This window comes from Cygnus olor, chromosome 5 (genome assembly GCF_009769625.2).
Source record: "Cygnus olor isolate bCygOlo1 chromosome 5, bCygOlo1.pri.v2, whole genome shotgun sequence".
Classification (NCBI taxonomy): Eukaryota; Metazoa; Chordata; class Aves; order Anseriformes; family Anatidae; genus Cygnus; species Cygnus olor.
This window is the reverse complement of record NC_049173.1, coordinates 23,587,950-23,609,199: the sequence shown is the minus strand read 5'-3', so window position 1 is coordinate 23,609,199 and position 21,250 is coordinate 23,587,950. Positions and strand designations below refer to the sequence as shown.

General features: G+C 41.2%; 1 protein-coding gene across 1 annotated transcript in view; it reads right to left on the bottom strand.

Moving 5' to 3' along the window:
- Positions 1 to 21,250, bottom strand: part of LOC121071097 — a 129,378-nt gene that overhangs the window by 60,766 nt on the left and 47,362 nt on the right. Inside the window, exon 4 of the transcript XR_005820380.1 lies at positions 18,236 to 18,385. The gene's annotated coding sequence lies outside the window, so the exon portion shown is untranslated. The remainder of the gene's footprint in view (positions 1 to 18,235; positions 18,386 to 21,250) is intronic.

Sequence of the window (21,250 nt, the reverse complement as noted above, 5' to 3'; positions counted from 1 at the left end):
GGAAAACCCATCGTATTAGTTAAAGCGACAGGGCCAGAGTCCATTTCCTGGCAAAATAGCCTTTAACTTCACATGAAATGCCAGCATAAATGACTTAAATTGAACTTTTACTGGCACAGCAGAAAAGTCAAGGACCAAACAAATGCTGGGGATGGAGATCCTCCTGATCTAGGAGAATCCCTTCCATCCATAACAGAAGTCACATTCAGAGGGGTAAGGATGCCAGGGAAGCCTGCCTTGCCTTTCCTGGCTTTATTTATCCCAAGGATAAGAGAAGATTCTGACAGCCCTCCACAACCATCAACCTACCCTTGTTCACCAGCGCTGAGCTCACATCAAATCACTACTCCAAAAAAGGAAGAAAACACAGCCAGCTGTTTTGGAAATGAAAGCAAAGACTTTTAAAAGCTTTCCAGGAAGAGAATGTGACAGGTAATGCTCAATGACCTTAACTTTTATACACAAAAATAATAATAATTAAGAAATAAGGCATAAATTTTTCAAGTTTTTATGCCTTTGCAAGCAGATGTGTTTGGACAAAATGTAACAGTGCTTAGCATAGATCTCACTGTTCAGCTTCACAAGCCTAAAACATCATTGTATTTGCCTGTACACAATGCTTACCATTTAGCCAACAAACCTTCCATGCTGCAACTCTCCAGAGATGGTGCAACAGGAACATACAGCAGCCAGAGCTACATGTCTGGTAAAGCCCTCATTGCTGAATAGGACATGACAGTATGTACAGTCATCACTAAAGCAGGAAGGGAGTCCAAAAACATGTGAATCAGAGCCTGGGGAAACAGTACTTTACAGGAGCTTGTTACAAAAGCAAGTGGAAAACTACTGTGATCCTGTGTCATTGTTTTGTTTTGTTTTTCCCCAAAGCAAGCAAGTGCCAGAAAGCATGAATCCTACTTGTATAGAAAATCACACGATCCTCTTCAGCCTTCCAGTGTGGAGGAGCATGTTGCACTACACCATCCCCCTGCAATCCTCCCTCCCTCTCATCCACTGTAGATATACAAGGCTAAGTTGATGAGCTGTTCAGCTTAGTGTGAAATGTGTTACATTTTCCCCCCAGCTGCTTCCTGATTGCAGTATTTACTTTTAATCTCCTCTGCCTCAATGCCCGATAAAAACTTTGTCACATTAGATGGTGACAGATGGGAAAGAGAAGGGGGGGATCACTGCAAGGGAACGTCCTGGCTTCTCAATAATTTTTCACAACGCCAATTATGTCCTTCAGTGCTTCCCGGCATGTGCACCCATGTCAGCAGAGAAGGAAATAGAAAGGCATAAATAAAGACAAAACCAGGCACTGCGTGGTTTTAATCTGCAGAATAACATTTCTCATTTGGGTGAAATATTGTTGGATTTTCTCCCTGTGCTGGAGATGGAGACACACACACACATATACACAGAGACACAGATGCAGAGTTCACAACTGCCTGCCTTATGCTTGGGTACTACCCATCCTCACAAGCAGCACCACAGCATTGTGAATGGAAAAGCAAAGGCATTCTCTGCTTTCTGAAAGATATCCATGTACAGCGAACCAAGTATCAGGCTCTTTAATCCAACTGCCACTGACTACATGGGGATCATGTGAAGATTATCATTTTTATTGTATCAGAACAGTTCTTAGAAAGTTAAAGATCATAATGTATCAGATTATGCTTGAGGCTGCTGATAAACATCTGTGTACAAGCCTAATCCTAGATGCTGCTGCAGTTGCCACCTTTATATTCCATCCAAGGTGGTGGGCAACAAGGGAAAATCTATTGAGTCTGAGTTACTTCTTGCTTAGGTCTCCTAGAGAAATGAAACTCAACAGTAACAACATGAATTGGTGGAGATGTATACAGCAGAACCTGAAAGTAATCATGGAAGCAAAGTGGGAGGGCTCCCGGAAGAAGGTTTGTCCAGGAGACAGAGACAGAGATGATCTGGGTTGGGCTTTAGCCAGTACTATCAGGATAAAAAAACTACCTTTTGTTTGCCCTTGCTGTATTTAAGAAATAAGGCTTTATGGATTTTCTTTGTAAACACAAAAAAAAGTTTCTTTGAACTAAGAGAACCACACATGCTTTGGACCACAGCTACTACTCTCTTCTGGACAGCTGTGGCTCAGTCCCAAACCAGGTGAATTCCATTCCGAGCAGAATAGGAGTTCTTCTTCTGTCTCAGAGGAGTGCATAACAGAGCAACAGCAGCAGCTCCAAGGCATGACGGAAGTGTTACAGTGATAAGAAGGGCTGAGGAGCCTCAAATGGAAGAGAAGGGAACGGTAACTTTAAAAATAAATATTATGCTTTGATGATGTTCACAGGTATGGCACATTAAGGCGTCTTCCATCAGGCCAGAACATGGACTGCAGGCATCTTGGTTTAAAGCCAAGACAATGCCCCTGTCCACATTAGATATGAAATAAGATAAGTAGATATGCTATAAAACAAGTACTCTATTGCCTCTCAAATCAGAGGGCTTCTGGGTAGCAACAAATTGGGCATTAGCCAAGGAGTTACTCATTCAGCCTCTGGAAAGAAAAATAAATGTGAGTGAGAGGTCTCTGGGCTCAAGGCTAGAAGATTTAGCAGACATCGGGCAAAGGGCTGTAAGCTACAGAAGCAATGAAGAAGCTACTGATAAAATGAGCTATACTTTATATGAAGCCAGGGAATAAATGGCTGAAGACAGCACAGAAAAGATAAGGCAAAGGGTTGATAGTAGTAAGTTCTTCAACTGTAGAGTTACTCTACTGAAAATAGCTAACTTGCAACAGAAGCATTATGGTCTCAGACAGAGCCTCCTTATGGCTGTGAATGACCAGATTTCAGCAGTCACATCTGTACTTACATGCCTGTCAGTACGGACACATCAGAGGCACGTTTACAGAACTCATTATGCAAAGGAAATTCCCCCAAAAACTCAACTACAGTGGGCTCAGTGATATCTTACTGTGGCAGAGAAAAACACCCTCTTCCCTACAGGCAGACCCAGTGAGAAAACACAAGTTTCTGAAAAACTTGCTGACTGAAAAGGGCACAAATTACCAGCATCAGGCCAGCTAGAACTCAACAGATGTAGGAGCAAGATGTACAAGCCGCTTACAAGCAAAAATTAGTATGAAGAGAAAAGGAATGTCAAAGCAAATAGATTTAAGGAAAAGGACAGAAGAGAGAAACTCAAACCTGAACTACTTTTAAAACTCATTTGCCTTTCCAAAGGATGAGCTCCAAAAACTAGGAACTGTATATGGGCCATACCCGGTAGGAACCTCTGGAAGGAACCTGTGATAGAGCTGCTAGAAATTGCATCATATTTGCAAACAGATACAAGGGACAGTTGCTCTAGTGTGTACCATGTCATAGGGTGACAATTTTCATTGCTTTTCTCATTCCTTCTTTTTATAAATATATCAACTTCAGTCACTTGTGATTGACCAGTTGATAAAGACTGTAAATAACAAAATGTATATGCATCCAAATTGTTTTCATCTAGCCTCCAAATGTGTTCTTCAGCAAAGTAATGTTCTCAGCTCTCCATGGCAGTATTTTGGCAAACTAACCTAAGGTGTTTCCACAGAGAAAGAAAAAAAAAATGCAGAGAGGTATTGCTCTAATGTCATTTGATCTAAAAGTGTACTTCTTCCAGGCAGAAGAGATGAATCACATTTTATTTCTCTGATTCTCTCAGGAGATGGCCAATTAGTTTTACTTGAATTTGTTCTAATTGCAAATTATGTTAAAGGAGTGGGACTGTCCTAGGAATCAGAGGCAGAAGAAACATTTTCCTACTTGTATTTTGGTTTCCTTCTGACTCATATGCAAAGGACTCTTTCACTTCTTTCACCCAAAGTTTATTAAGCAATACTCATGTCACAGCTTCTTCTCCCAGTTTAGCTGCCTTGTCTTGCATACTTTAGCATAACATGGTCAACGGGATTTTTGCCCTCCTATCTTAGAGCTTACATTTAGGTTGAGACTACTTAAGTATAGTGACCGAGAGTTAGAGAATTATTCTGTTTTTCTGTTAAGAAGTGTATATATATATATATATATATATTCATATATTATCCCCCCCAAAAAAAATCAGCCTCTCCTTCATTTAGGCACAATAAAGTTCCTAATGATGGGAGAAAAACAACTGCCAGAAATTCAGTGACCATGTAGCTGTGCACCAGGAGGATTCCACATGCCACCCCATTAACTTTAGTCTCTAGAGGAAAGACAGGAGCTCAGCTTCAATATGCACTCAGCTTTGCTCTGCCTGACTTTCCTTAGTGAACATCACCAATTCCCCGGGGGAAAACTCCAGCTCCTGAAAGTAACAGAAAATTCACTTGGTTTCCCCTAACCACGTGGCCCAGAATAATAATGTACGGAAGCTAGGTAAGCCAACAGTCCAAGTCAAAAATCTGCCTATCTGTTTAACAAAAAGCATTGCAGATTATATGAGCAAGATCATCACTGCATTACAGAATGTAAACATGTAGGAAGGTCTCGCTTGTTTTGCCAGCAAATTCCAAACTGCTCTTGAATGAAAAGAATATAGAGGACCCAACTAGCAACCCAGCCAGCTGTGCACGAAAGACCTATGTCACATTGAAGAGGTATTCAGGAATTAACAAGCGTGCTCTTCCTTTGCCGCTTGTATGAGTGTGTGCAGCACTTATATCTGCAGCTTTTCAGAGGACTGCACTTGTACCTGGCTATATGCTTGTCAAAGTACTTGTCAGCAATGGTACAAGAATATAGCCTACACTGATTTAAATAGTTCAGTGAGTCCAATCAATTTTCCACAAGCATTACACTGCGATTTGCCTCAGGAAGTTAGATAACAATTCCCAACTCATCTTCTCTTCAGTTGTTTTGAATTCTCCATCCCCAGTTTGCATAACTCACAGTAATGACAGGAAAATAAAAAGCGGTGTGCAAGTAAAAGTCTGACCCTTGCAATCTCACAATCAGAGGATGTTTGCCATGTCCCTGTGGGAGATCCCATGTTTTCCAGTATTCCCCCAGCCCCAAGGTACACCTACAGTGTGTACCCACATGGGCAGAGCAGTAGACAGCCCATTGACTCTTGTTGAATGGGTCTCACTAAAATTTCCCGACTCAGTGAAAACTGGGTGGTAGTGGCTCGGAGGCTTACCACAAGCAGTAATATCAGCACTTTAAGTCAGCTGTTCATTTGCATTGTCATTCCCACTCTGGCAACCTGATGCCTGCCTTTCCAACAGAAGCATACGCAGGTTAGAAGGATTAGTGATAACTTCACTTATCTGGTAAATTTTAGATCTTTAATACAGTACATAATAATTCCTGACAAGGATCAAAAAGCAACAGACAAGAACTGCATGCCTGCATCATCCACACTAAAGGTTTTCAGCTTACTATGTGTATATCTCTGGGATTCTTTGAAATACTTGCAAGAGCATCACAAACGGCAACTATGAAAAGCAATCCCGTTGTCAGGAGGCTCAGTGTCACTATATAGGAGACCAGACATTCACTGGAAAGTTTTCATAGAGGTCCACAAACTTAAAAAAAAAAAAAAAAAAAAAAAAAAAAGCTGAAAGCCATCATAACTGTGGTAAGTACTACATAAACAGAGCAACATTTTAGCTGGACTAATGAGTAGGCATCAATATGTGGATACTTTTATCTAGACTTGCCATGAAAGTCTTTAATGCCACTAAGTAAAACTCCTTCTCAGTAAATCCTATTGATTTACAGGAGAATAATAGATATTTACAAAGTATCTATGCTATTTTTTTCACAGCATTTCTTATTTCCTTTAAAAAAGACCAAACTTATTTAGGAAAAAATCCCAGTGATATTTCTTGTGTTTCTTATTCAAACTGCCTGTAACAATACCATATCTTCAGGACAAGAGCATCGTTGTTTCCTCTGTTCTGCAGAAACTTTGCACAGATAAATACTAGCAATATACTTATCTATAGGGGAAAATAACTCCTTATGGCAACAGATTCCAAGAGGGTCAGTTAGAGACCAGTGATTCCAAGGAAAAGCCTTTGGGCAGAGCAGATACCAAATTGTTCCGAAGCATAGCTAAGCAGCTGCACTCTCCTATTCAGCTGTGATTCACTGGTCGCTCAAGATCCACAGAGCATATCCAGCAGTTTCCTGTGCTGTTTCCTCCTGTTCCGTAGGAGGTGATGAGTTGTATGTAGGTCTAGTCCTGGCACCCCTGTCTGCTGATATGATCTGGAGACCACTGGCTACACTGACCTTGCTGTTGGGAGCTGTTGCTTGAAATCAGTTTGGGACATTTCAACAGAATTATCAACTATTTCTTTTTGCATTTTTTTTCCTGGTTACAGTTATGATCTGCTTCCAAGTGCTCCGCTGTGTCTCAATTCCATGCTCTGTGGGTTGGAATATACTGGCTAATCCCTTCAGCAGGTTCAAAGACATTGTTTTGACTCTCCAATTTTCCTATGCTCTGCCATGCAAGGGACCAATACTGAATACAGCCCTAAACCTTCACACTAATGTTGAATAAAGAGGAGTTATCATCACCCATCTGTCTCACAAAAGTTGTCTTCTGATACATGTTAGAACAGCATTTGTAATACAAGCATCCCTGCACCCTGCTCCCATAGAACCAATGAGCAGCGAACCCACAGGTTTCAGCAGTACACAGCAGCAAGACCACTCAGACAAACAGGTCTGAAATACTAACGTTGGGATCTAGGACCTCCACCCTTCACTTTCAAGAAAGCAAGCAAACAAACAAACAACAACTCTTTACAGAGGTTTCAGCAATATGTTTCAACCACATGCTTTTGCTCACAACTAGTTGAGGGGTGAACTTGAGCCCTCCAGAAGCAGAACAGGGGCACGTTGAGCTTCTCAGGGTTTGTGAAGGGGAGGGTAGTGGGTTTCAGAAAGATTATCTTACAGTTCGAACTCGTTAATGAAAGAAATAAATTAACCAAGCTCATTTTTCAGGGAATTCTTGTGTAAACTGGAAATTTTCCAGTCTGTGAGCCCCACACTGTGCTAACCCATAAATCACAGCAAGCAGGTTGTCTGTATAGTGAGAGCAGCCACGTTTGGAGATGGAGCGGGGGGGAGAAACCAGCATATGTTCATGGAGGGAAAAAACATAAAAGCAAAACAGAAAAGAAGAATATCTCCCTTGCCCACCACTGGAACAAAATAAAAGGCTTGGCCTCAGGCACTGGAACATACGCTGTCTCTGAAGAGCCCCCCAAACCAGGGGAAGGCACCTGAAACAGGTCAGCTTTTAATTGAATACAATATTAATTACCGCGTGCACCATTAACGGTTTGTGGGATTTGACTAATTAATGTAATAGTTTCTGAGTCACGCTCATTAAATATGAAAATTACGCCGGTGAAAGGTATTGGTTTCATTATCAATCTTGTATGGACAGGAGGGGAAGGTGGGGGGAGTGAGGATGCAGGGGAAAGATTCCCATAATGAGTTTTTGTGTTGTTAGCTCTCTCCTCTTGGAATTGGTTCAGGTGAGCAGAAGGAAAAGCCAAAGTGAAAAGGAAAGGAAAGAGGTAGGGAGAACAGGAAGCATTGCCTAGTGGCAGGAGCTGGTGGTTGCAAGTCAGGTCCCAAAAGCTACCCAGCTCTGAGCAAATTACACTTTTGCTTAGTGGACAGAGCTGGCTGGTCTGCATGTAGCTCCAACTAGTTGTTGTCAATTCTTATCATAATGCTTAGTTTCCTTCGCCCCCCTAGAACAAGCATAATGAGAGAGATCAATGTCACATGGAGTACTTAATTCATCAACCCATGCAAAGCATGTGGCCGGTCCTTAGTGGAAAACTACAGGGAAGGTAATTATCATTGTTAAAGTCAGCTCCAGACCATGATTACACACTGAGGATATGTTGAGTTGTACTGCCATGGGATACACCCCTCACATGGGGCAAAACTGTTACAGAGGAAGGACCAGAGATACTATATCTCTCATTCCTATCCTGCAATGCAGAGTAGGGGCAGCACTGATGTACTCTGGAGGGAATTGCCATCACACCTATACAGGACGAAGAGCCACTTGCATGCAGGATCTCTGGGGAGAGAAGAGAAAGAGAACATCAGTGCTCCAGGGCCCCCTTGTGCCCTACCAACCACGACAGAGCAAAATGCAGAGGTCACCTTCTAGACTGGAATTAGAGACAATACACAGCTGAGGCAGGAAGAAGGGGAAAAAAACCTCAAGAGTGAGATAAAAGCCTAACGTCACTTAGGAGGACCATTTTTCCAAGCACCATGGAGGGAAGTAGGAGCACCATCCTGTTAGCAACAATGCATAAATGCTGCACAAGGACCTAGGGCAGTAGGAGGAGCAGAGATAACATCAATGCTATTATTTTTGTAGCAGTCCTCTTGACTGATTCTTAACATATTTGGCAAATGCTATGGGGGTAAACAGGGGGAAAGAGGATGGCCTTATGCCAGAAGCTTTTGCATTCGTGCTGTAGGTGTATATCAGCTTGGAAGAGCCAGACACAGAGAAGAGAAATTATCAGGTGGGGAAAAAGCAAGAAAAGGACAATAACACACATGCAGAACCCCACAAACAACTCAAAACCCAGATTTTTCTTAAAAGGGAGGAGACTGACAGTAGACAGTAAACCCGTAAGAAGGAGGAAAACCCCTACACTCTGTTATGGCTTTCATCACTTTGTGTAGCAAGTAATGGCTTTCTGATACTTTTTCTCTCCTTCCCCCCCACTGCCTCCAAAAGAGCTGCCAATGATCTTTCTAAATAGCATCAGCTTGCCAGGAACCTGTGGTTGAGCCTGCTGAGAGTTTGTTAGACTGTGCACAACCAGCTCCTCTTTGGGGTTATAACATACACAGCCAAGACCAGTCTGCAGGCTCCTGTATTGCATTTAAGGCATTACCTGCTGTCCACTGTACCTCTTCAGACCAGTCTCTCACATATAAATGTTCCTTCTTACTCCAAGCTTCATTGCACTGTATGGAGTAGGGAAGGCAGGTAGCTACAATCAGTCATAATTCATACAGGAACTATGAGTGCCATGGGCTCTGAGAAAGCTGTAAAATTTGGAGGGTTAATGGTATAATTCAATCCAAACTCCTGATTATAATGACTGCAGTTCCCTTTGCAACATTATTAACAAGGCTACGTTTGTTCTCTGTAACAGCAACACAAGTAATCACTCATTTATGGGGTGAGGACAAGTTCCCCCTGTGATTCTAATCCTATTCCAAACAAACAAGAACTCTTCTGGTCTGAAACAATGCCATACAGATGGTATCTTCTGGTCCAGGTCACAGGGTTCCACTGAACTCCTTTCCACCTATTTTAAAGATGAGCTTTGCATTTTCATCAGTTCATCAAAACAGTCAGGGCACTAATACCCTACAAGCTACTCTGGAGCTGGCTGAAGGTATTTGGATTATGCTTTTGTGCATATTTCAGGGATCAAGAGAGGATATCATTCATACTACTACCTGTCTTGCCTTGCTAAACAAAGTTCAGCCTACGCTTGCAAAGGTCTTTGTAAGGACCTTTCATCACAGTAGTTAGTATGAAACATTTGGCTCTGGAAGTCTCTAAACTGCTGGATTACCAAACACTGCTGTTCTTCCCAGAAGTATGCAATAGGGCCATTATCAAACAGCATACCACACTACATGAATTTTTGTTCAAACTTTCACCATTGCTTCACGCTGCTACAGTTCCTACGAATTCTGTCAATGAAAGAAGAGACGTCAAGGACTGAAAGTTTCAACAGCCAAAAGCAGAGGTGAGATACTCTCCTCTAGGAAGCATGCTGAAGAACCATGCTCCTTGTTTCTGCCTAGCATTGCAACAGCTTTTACCAGCTCACACTTACTTTTAGCTTCACTCACTATATCCTCTACACACTATTTGATCCTTTTCAGTTTCTCTCATTCTCCATATCTTTTTTCATACATCTATGCTGATGAAATAGGGAGGAGTTTCCAGACTGCAGTCAAACCCAGGATTCTATGCCTAGAACTCCTGGTTCTAGAAAGAAAACCCACACCCAATACAGAGCAGTTTGTGTTAGGGGGAAAGCCTTTGCAGCTATGAAAATACTCATGTTGCAGCTACATAATCGATATAGCTCACACTCGTCTGTGTCTCCCATAACTTTGCTAACATGAGTTCATGAATTTAGCGCTATATACTGTTGAGGTATGTTGTCACTACCTGTTATCTATTACTATTTCATTTTCATTTTAAATGCTTTTCTGTAGCTCAAATGTATCTCTGAATGAAAGACGGTGTTCCCAAATGAACATGACATTAGACACTTTCAACTTCAGTTACAAGAAGAGGACAAAGTAAGAACATGCAAGGTTAATGCTCAGTTAAACTTTAAAGCAGGTAAGCATGGTGATACTGAAGCTGCAGAAAATTAACTTATTACAAACTTTATTTTTGGTATCATGTTAAAGTGGCATTTGCCTAAGCAAAGTTATAAGTTATAAGCACTTTATTCGTTCACCACCAGACACTAGTGGACAAATGCAAACTGCCTTACATTCCACCACAGAACATGGTTTATTCAGATTAAAAGAGGAGAAAAACGGGTCAGTGTAACAGATAAAGAAAGTGTGGTAAAGCTACAGTAATAAACTTTTTTATAAACTTTTTTTCTTACTTAGTAAGAAAGTTTTTCTAACTAAAACCTTCAGGTTTAAAACAAGTGTCAAAGTTATGTTTTCATAAACTTTACAGGGACAGTTTAATTTTTCCAAACAAAATGATATTAAGAAACCAGGAAAGGGATTTTTGAGTTTCTCCTTTCTCATTAAGACTAGCAGTTTCACTGACAAAACATTGTTTATGTAGTTCTTCTTGCCTGAAGACTTTGGAATGGTTTCAAAAGAAGGTATTACTGTCCCACCAAAAACTACAGCACAGAGACCAAACCAGGCATACAAACCCTCAGCTGTGACTGTGGGTCACCCACAGCTAAAGCAGGCACATAATTCTGAACAATAGGATAAAAATAATGTCCTATCATTGAATGATTCTTCACAAGCAGAAACACATCATACTTACTGCTCTAGAGAATTTACAGTGCCAGCATCTGTGACAAAATCCCTAAAAGCAATGTGCTGATAGACACAGCAGGATTTGAGGTGCTTGTATGTACCCAGCTCGGCCTCCTGCTTGCTGGGGCAAGCTGATTATTGGAATTTCAATACAGAAGGGATGTATTGATCACATCATGCATTATGTGATTTATGAACTTCTGTAAGGAACTGTCTGTCCTTGCAAGACCAGGCAGCAGTGAGCAGAGTAGCACGTTCTATCTAAGCCAGATCTCTGGAAAGAAGCCTTCTCACTGCACAAACATGAGATGTGAATGAAATTTAAGACAGGGAAGGAAGCCAAACCCAGTGGGTCTGCAGTCAGAACAGTTTGTTGTCCCATGCAAGCCAGACAAAGCACCATTTGCCTTTTAGCTATTAGCCATATAAGAAAAATGAGAGTTCATTTGTATCCAATAGCTTCCTCTGCTGGTGGGGAAACCCAATATAACAGCCATCACTGGAGCTAACGCATTAGAGGAAACTGATACTTCTTTCAAATGTTTTATTTTTTTGTAGTGTTGTTTTGAATTACCCAACTTATGTTTAACCCACCCCCTAATAGTATTCAGTCTCTGAGCAGCAAATTAAGAGAGTATTCCTTTCCAAGCCGAAAGTCCTTGCACAGGACTGACTGGCAGTTCTCCCTGAACTTATCAACCAGCAGGAGTTGAGTTCTCAGAGATTCGGGACGTGTTTTCTACCAAGCTGAAAAGACAGATTTAGGGCAAGACTCCAAGAATTAGAGGACAGCCCCCCTTACCAGGCACTCGGCAGCACTTTAGTAAACAGAAAGAAGAGCACGAAGACAGCTTACTACCAAGTCTATGCCTGCTCCTGGCAGTAGCTATATGATTGGCCTCTCTCATGTGGAGCTTTCACTCAAGTCAGCTCTGTATCGCATTGACTCACAGATAAACACTTTTGGTGGCTGAGTGTGCATGGAACATTTTCAGAGGTGAATAGGTGGGTGAGAGGACATTAAGTTCTATGCTACAGCTTGCTCCATGTCCCATAATTTTTTCTTCTACAAAATATCTATAGATGATGATGCTATCTTTATTCTTTCATACCAAAAGGGGAGACGTACAATGGATGGAAGTGACCTGAACCAACACTCTTGCCAGTAATTTTGTTCCTTAGCCACACCTACTGGATTTATTTCAACATATCCACCTCCAAGTAGCTTCAGACAACAAATAAGAACATAGCAGATCACTACAGATATCTGCAGAAATAGGTCTTCACATGTAGACTTCAAAAAGATCTCCTAACAAATTGTTTGTAAAGGGCACATAGTTCACCCCTTCTACCAGCTGCATATTTTCTACAGATTTGTCCAGTCTAGTTTTAAATTTATGCCAAGCAGCAGAGATGGTATCACTTGTCTTGAGAAACTGTTTTTCTATCTTTGGTCCAAGATTTTTCTTTAGCTCCAGTAACCCTCCCAAGACTTGGCAAAAGGATCAAATAGTAGTAGGAGCCTGAAACATTCAGCTCGCTTGCGAATTGAATGTACTTGGCCGTCTCTCCAGCCCCTGATCAGTTCTGAAGCTTTTCACTTGGACATACTCACCTTTTTGACCTAAATGAGGAAATTCTGTGTCTACTCAGAGACAAGAGAAAGAGACATTCACAGCCATTCAGGAAAATAAGTCACATAAGGCAGATTCTTTGATTGGAAAGAGGTCCAAGTAACAGCCCTTCCACCTGCTCACACAACAGTATTACTGTTGCAGTAATATATAATAACACTTCACCATCCCACCAGGTGTGCTCTGTTTAGATTCAGCAATCCTGATCTTGTACACTACTTAGAAAGGCAACAGTACACAGCAATACTCTTCTGCTGGAGAAATACCCAGGAATAATCCTCTAATTTGCCCCCCATTTACTGATTTACACACTCCACCCGTGAAATGGCAGCCTCTACCCATAGGGATTCTTTCGGAGAAGAAACAAGAAGCTTTCCTGACTGTGTGCTGCTATCCAAAGACATATGGATCATTAACAAAAGTGAGCATCCAGCCTCACCATTAATCACTGGCTGGCTCAACACCTGCATTCTGCAGACAGCCTTCACTGAAGAAAGTTTGCAGCTGGCCCAGCTCTGGCTGAGCTTCCTTATACCCACCAACTATCTCCACTCTCCATTTGTCAATTGTAAGTGATAATTTCTATTCAATCTGATACATATTATAAGAATATAAACAAATGCCTCTGGCTGTATCACAGCTGCAATCACTTCCCTTTATAGCCATCATTTATTACAGGAGGACAGGTGGCCGTTCAGTGGAATGCCGAAGAGGCTATCACCTGGACAATCACCAGAAAACACACTTACATTTACATTCTCCCCAGGCAGACAGGCAAAAGAGGCTTGTGATTTCTGGAAAAACTTCGCTATGCTCCAAAACTTCTTCCTTTCCCATCCATGCATATCACAGGAGCAAGTCTGAATACTATCAGCCTACGTCATCAGTGAACCCCAGATTTCCAGCTTAAACTTATTTAGAATTTTTGAAAATATTAAAGGTGTAGTGGTGACATTTCCCCCGTAGTTGCTTCTTTTCATGTCTTACAATTTTGATATGGAATACTTGCTTTTTCTAAATACTATTTGGGTTCACTAACATATACAAAACCCTAGGATGACTGCAGATTTGTTGCTCAAATGGAATTTGAAGGAAGGCTTATTATCTTCTGCTAGCGACATACAGTGTTTCATTTCAAAAAGACCTCAGAATTCATATATAGGAATCATCTCACCTCCTCTTAAAACGCTGTCACCTCTAAACAGGAAATATGGCAGGTTACTTCACAAGTCAGGCAGCAACAGTCAGGACAGAAAGTGAACAATATTGCAGTAGCAGCACTTACAGACCACAGAATATAATCAACACATCTGTCAAATTCTATAACAACATTAACCTCAACTATTGAATCTGCACAACAGGACCTCAGTCTTGAACTGCCTCTGCAGGACTGCAATCTCACAAGCACAGGATAGTTGGAGTTCGGCGCAAGATCTTAGTTCAGAACATTCTTGCATAATCACAGTTTTCCCAAGTCCCTACCAACAATGCTGAGAGGAGGACCTGGGTTTCCCACGTTCATCCTAACACTTGTTAGCTTGTTAGAATGTAGGGAACTGGACTTTTGCACAGAGTGCTGCAAGGACAGGGCAAGGAAGACTGGTGTGGAAGAGCTGCTTTAGGATCTTGTCATAGCTCTTACCTCACTCAGTATCCATTATTCTGAAGATTAGAGTCTACATGTATCACAACAAAACGTGCATTATCAAGGTCACAGGAACAGACAGACCAATGGTCCATCAAACCCAACATCCTGTCTCACCAGCAGCTCGCATCAGATGCTTGTGAAAGAGTGTACCTTCTCCAGTTATACTCTTCCAGCACCCGTTCCTTTCAGGAGTCTGTACAGCCAAAGGCTGTATTTAGACCATTCGGTTCATTAGCTATCCATGGACTTGAATATCTAATCCCATTTATATTCTTCGTCCCCAACAAAATCCAGTGAGAATAAATCTTACAGTTAAATTCATCTGGATACTTAGAGCTTTTCCTTCATCTGGTTTTCACATAGCACCCAGTGAAACCTAGAGTCTTTTTCACTAGTTTCTACAACTTTGTAGGCCTCTATCAAAACTGATCAACCATTTTCCATTCTGCACACACCTCTATCCAATGCTGTCCTCCCAATAGATAGAGATGAAAGTTATTTTTTTTTACTGCACAGAATAGCAAAGTTATTATTCAGTGATCCTCCAGTCCATCAGCAATGTAGTCACATTTTTAGGGCACAAAGGTAGGAACCAGACTTGAGATGCCAGTCCCCATTGACTCTATTTGCAGACTTGGGCAAATCCATTTGCCTCCTTTTACCTTTACTTCCCTACCTTCAAGTTAGATATAACACTTTCTTACTTTCAGAATATGATCTGAAGTTACACTATAAATGCCTGCAAAGCATCTTATGAACATGAATAAAGGTAACCATAAATACATTAAATGTAACTTCCCAAATTCCTGTACTGTTCCTACCAAAGGTCATTCTGATAAAAGATGGGTACAACCAAAAGATACGGTTGTAGAAAGAGAGAAGAAATACAGCAAGCAACTCTACCAATTCAGCATATGACCTGGAGATGGAATCAAGTCAGCTTAGAGTAGAGCTTCACACAGGCAGATGGCATGTGACTTTCAGTATCATACATGACTACAAAAGTCACTGTAATAACTCTCCTGCCTGTAACAACACAGCTGTTCTCAATACCTTGGGATGATCCTGTGAAGCAAGCTTCCAGGTCAAGTATGCAGTATGAGTAGGTGCCATCTGTGACCACGTCACTCAGTGGGGAACCACTGCTGCCAGCAAGCTCAGGAGAGCCAATTGCACATCAATGCTTTATTGCTAAAGAGACATTTTAAGAGCAGTAGAGGTAGAAAGCTTGAGGTCTGCCCTTAACTTCCTGAGCCACAGAACAAGCTCTCGGCTTGGTGAACATAGAGCACTGCTGAAAATACTTTTCCACACAGGTATGCTATTGATGTATGTCTGGTTTCATCCACCTGCCAACTTGGGATATGCTAAGGAGAATTTCAGCACATAAATAATAACATTTCAGTCATCATCACCCTGGGGAAACAACTTACTGGGTGCTACAACCATCTTAAGGCCAGAAGTGGTATTTGTTTTCACTTTGAACCTGTGCAGGCCACTAGGATCACAAGTTCTTCTGGAATCCTGTCCTCAGGACACTTCCCATTTAGTCCTGTCACTGCCAGTTTTCTGTCACTGTTTTGAAAGACGGCAAAACAAAGGAAGGTAAGCAGAGTCACATACCACCTCTTCTAAACCCTCCTCTGCCAGCACCTCTCCTCCTTCAGAACTATGAAGCACAACACCACCTCCTTATGCTCTCTTTAGAGAGCACCCATTTAAGCAGCCTGCTGTCCACAAATTTGCTTCATGCCTCTATGAACACACTAGTGCTCTTGGGCTCCGCAGTTTACAGTAGTCAGGTTCTTTCCTTCATTCACTTTAAACCATTCTTCTCTCAGCAAAGTGGAGCACTGCCTTGTTCTAGCACAGTAGGATTCAGGTAGTAACAGTCCTCCTTCTTCCTTATCTATTGTTTTCTGCATAGGCAACTTTTGAAAACACTGCTACAGAGTTTTTTCCAGAGCCTGCCACAAATTTGCCACCTTCTCTGTGAGAGATCTTTTCTCCCTGTTTGGGGACACTTTCTACTACAAGGGTACTGAATAACATCATGTGCAGCCAGGAGGGAGAAACAAGGCCTCCTCTATTTCCACTTTTTCTGCAAGTCCATCAGCCATACATGTCAGCTCTTTGCCTTGCAAAAGGATGCGGAATTCCTCTTCCCAGAGGAAGGAGCTGGGATTATGTTGTTAAGTGACTTGACTACACTGAAAGGGGTGTCTAAACACACAGGTCCCAGGATTTCAGTTTAATGCTTAGCCCAATAGATAAGGCTATCTTCTGTGCACATGGCCATCTTAGCGTCCAAAAGACACACTAGCCCCTTCCTAGAGGATTCACCTTGGAAAGACACAATGATTAGGGACTGAGGATGTAGCAAGTTGCATGCCAGAGATAAAGGCCCTGCTGATGCTATTTTCATGGTGGTAGCTTGCTGAGGCTGTCACTCTGTGAAGAACCAGAGTCCAAAGGTCACTCAGCAGCAACTTCGGGAGAAATCACAATGGTTTTGGCCCCAGCAGTTGGTTAATAAGTGAGATGATATTGCCCCAACAGTTTTGGTATTAAATGAAAGGGTAGAACTCTTCTTTACCTGCAGAGATTCCAGCTTTGAAAGCAGCCAGCAGCAGCTCTGTAGGAGGAGAATTGCATGTGGAGCCCAGAGGTAAGTGAATAGCTAAGCCTGTACTGCCTGTTCTGTAAAATGCATAGCATTGGCAGGGGCAGGGATGCCCCCAACTTAGATTCCTTTGGTTAAAAGTGTCGGGGGAGCCTTAGGCAATGAAAATATGTTCAACGAGGCTGCTGCTACATTGGCTTTTTAATAAAGGTCCAGACTTCCTTAGTCCCTGCTTGAATTTAGATTTTGCAGGAAGTAAACAGAGCCAGTGTCACACTCCTCTTCTGGGGGCAGTGACAACAACGAATACCCAACTGTAATTAAACCAACTCTTGAAAGGAACCTAACTGTAATTAAACCAAACCTAACATGGAATAGAAATTAGTCCTGATAATCGATAAACAGTGAGTGGACTGTGATGCGTGGATTCCACCAATGCCTCTTCCTCTCTCAGGGATCCCCCTGCACGAGTAGTAATGAAGCGGTTTCTCACCTCCTCTGTCCCTCCCTCCCTCCTTCCATCCTTCCCTCCCTCACACAAGACAGTCTTTCAAAACAGCTGGATGGCATGCATGGCTATATGCTGTCTGCCTACATGGCTCTCTCCACCCCAAGGAAAGGGGAAGAGAGGGATCCAGATGCAGCAGTTTTGTAGGCCAGAGGAGAAAGTCCCTGCCAGTGGAGTCTCCCTCCTTGGTGACTGTCTGGACATTGTCCTGGGCATCCTGCCCCAGTTGGCCCTGTTTGAGCAGAGGAGTTAGACCAGATGACCTCGAGAGGTCCCTTCCAACCTCAACCTTTCTGTGATACAAAAACCATCCCATCCAAATGCTCACAGAACAAGCAGGCTCACTAAAGCATCTTGGAGAGGTCTCTGGTTTGTTTGACTGGTTCACTGTCAAATTTCTTCTTTACCCACCCAAGCTGTCTTTTCTGTGCACTGGCTGTGAAACATGTATTTCTAACACAGTATTTCAAGACAGGACAGGTCAGTCTAGCTCTGACTGAAAATTGCTTTGCCAAAAGCACAGCAAATGGCAGAAGCTAAGAACACCACTTTGCTATTTGATTTACTTTCCAAGGGTTTTGAATGTGCCATTTTCCAAATTTATTTTTTCCATACTCTGGTATTTCAAAACACAGTAAGAATTCTTGCCCTGTGACAATTATTTTTTTTTTTACATTCTCAAAACTGAAAGTTCTTGCAGCTCTTCCCCCAAATTAGTAACCTTTTACATAATTACAGTGTTGGGGAACATACCAGCTTCTTGTGGGAACTTCATATTTTTCATTTAGAAAGATTCAAAAGATTTGCCACAGTGCTCTGTAGGGATGGTCGGGATGGTCTAAGTCCTCACCAAGGCTTCTCAGCTGGGCACATGAAAGATGTAATTCACCAGAAGAGTCAAGCCTGTTGAGAAAAAAATAGGAAGAGAAGCACAGGAGCTGTAATTCCCAGAAAGCAGCAGCTAACAGTTAAATCTACATAGCAGTTCTTTTGGATTTCCAAACAACTCAGCCAGCTACCTAGTTCTGAAATGTTTCTATTTTTGCAGTTATCTGTGATAGACCAGATGAGATTGAACACAACACTATAAGGCTACCAATTTTGTGTAGTCTGTAGTCTGTCAATATCTGATTCCACTCTTAAATACTGGTTGGTAGAGCTGTGTGGTTATGTGTAAATTTTCATAGAAATATCAAAGAGGAAAGTCAGTCTTCCTTCATTTCTAGTTGAAAAACTGAGACCTAAAGTAAATATTTTAAACTACAAGCTAAAAAGGCAAAGAAGTAGAACCCCGAGACTGTTTGTTGTTGGTTCTTGTTTGTTTGTTTTGTTTTGTTTTTGTCTGAAGATAATGTTTACAGCAATGAAAACTGCAAAGTAAAACTGGGAAAAGGTTCGGCTCTCCCCACAACAAATAAGCCCCTCTCAGTACTAGAACTGACGGTTAAAAATGTAAGCTACAAGCACAGTTTGATATCACATTGCAGGTTCATCTGCAAGTCCCCAAACTCTTTCTTACTTCCAGGCATTTTCCCTGTTAGGAAAAATACACTGGATGAGACTGAACGAAGAACTTCACCTAATTTTCACATATCTAAATGCAACATGTTTCACTTTGAACAGGCTGCCTGGATTAGATAGAAGTTAATTAAAACAATCCCTCATTTTTTGCTGTTTAAAACTTAAGACTTGGTAAAGGAGGGGTAAGACAGGACTTTTTATTACTCTTAGATGGTGCAAAGAGGACCCATAAATACATCTCTTCTCCCTGTGATCTCATTCATCTTGCTGCCTTCCCCACTCCTCTTTGCCAACAATCAGATCCCAGTAAACAACCTCAAGTGAAATTTGCAACTGTCAGATAAACATTAAAAATGCTTCTCTTGTCCTTTCCCATTGATAGTCCCATTAATATTGTAATAGAACAAAAAGTTATGAAAATGAATGCATGCTGCTTTTGGAAGTGAATGATGCAGACAGCAGCTGTGAAATATATACACTTGAATATGCATAGACAAAGAGATACAGTGCAACCACAAAGAAGTATGTATATACTTACAGCCAGTGTTTAAACATACAGGACCCAGTTCTAACCTCATGCTACTGCACAATATGAAGCAAAACCACTGACTTTTGTCTGGTATAAACTCAAAAGAGGCAAAATCAGAATTAAACTACAGTGATTTTTTTTTTTTGAGAAATATATCAATGCTACACATTTTTTCTGTTATTCCTTTTTTTTTTTAAGCCTTCATTTTCAGTCAGAGGCCAGAATTACAATCTGATTTTGCCTGTTTAGTATTTCCTAGCAGGATGCAAATCCCTAGTTGTACGTCTACTGTTAATTTAAAAAAAATTTGTACTGCAAACTTAAGTGGAGGAATATGAAAAAAAAAAAAAAAGTAAACAGTAAATTCAAGCTCTTTTACTCAAATTTGCCCTTTAGACACATGTGAATTCAAAGAGTACCCACTAAAAGTCTCATAAAAAGAGAAGTCCAGCCCTCCCAATCCTGCAATGAAAATAGTGTGTTTGGTGTCTTCTGTCCATCTGAACCCTCACTGAAATCAACAGGTTTGCAAAATGCAAGATTTCAGAATTGAGTCAGGTTCCAAAATAATCCCTAAACTGTCTTAAAATATCATGAAGTATTGTTCTCTTTTAAATATATATACTAACATACATACATACGTACATACATATATATATATACATGAATTTCCTATCTGGCTTTTACATTTTCTGAATTTTACATTCTGTTGTTTCAGGGTTTTCAGTGCAGGTGAAAGCTTTGCATTACTTTAACAAAGTAAGTTGAGGGTGCTTCTAAAAGCAGGACTTCAGAGGCTGGAGTTTTAGGAATACTCCCAGGTAGAGGGGCAGCTCTAATGGGTCAGTAACTGCAGGGAGACTCCACAGCGACAAAGTCTGCCTGAGAGGTTTTCCTGCTTGATAAAGACCTTAGCTCTCTGAACAAAAACACACTGCCAGTCATATTGTTCCAATTCCCAATTTATTGAGACTTCATTGGGTCACTTTACAATCTCAGGATGCATTTTGTTGCTCCTGGTCATCTATTTGTGAAGTCTCTTAATGTTAAATGCCCAAAATTCTCTCTCTTCTGAACCTTGAACTTTTCAAATGCACGTCCTACGTGCTCCTACTTTTATGTGCAAGCCAAAAGATACCAGGTGGGAAATGCCAACTGGATCTTTCCAACTCATGGTTCTCCACTGTGATTTTGCACAGAAATCATTGCCTAGTTAACTTATGCTTACATTAAGCAAAGGTAAAGCAAACAAACAGAGAGGGATGTTAATTTCATAGCATCTACAGACTGCAAACATTCTAAAGCTGCCAACTATCTTGAAACATGGTGTATTTTCACCTGTTATGAAACATAATTGCAAAAGCAAAATTGTTTTTGGATGTTCTCATCAAAGTCATAAAAAGGTCAGTCAGTCTGATCAGGTTTCAAGTGTTCTAGTGCCCTTTAAACTGAAATTTGTTTCATTCATTCACTCTGAAATACTGATTATGGAAAAATTCCGCTTTAGACTTCTGCTATTTTAATCACAGATCACCAAAAAGTAATCAACTTCTGGAATTCATATTAAAATTTCATCTGAGTGGCAGTCAGGTTAGGTGTGAGAGTCTAGTTGGATGAAATTAAAAACTAACATCAGACTGTAGGAAACTTTAGTTTAAAGTAGATGAAAGCAAGTAAGTGTACTGCAGTCAAGAAATTGGGATAGTCAAGAGGTATGA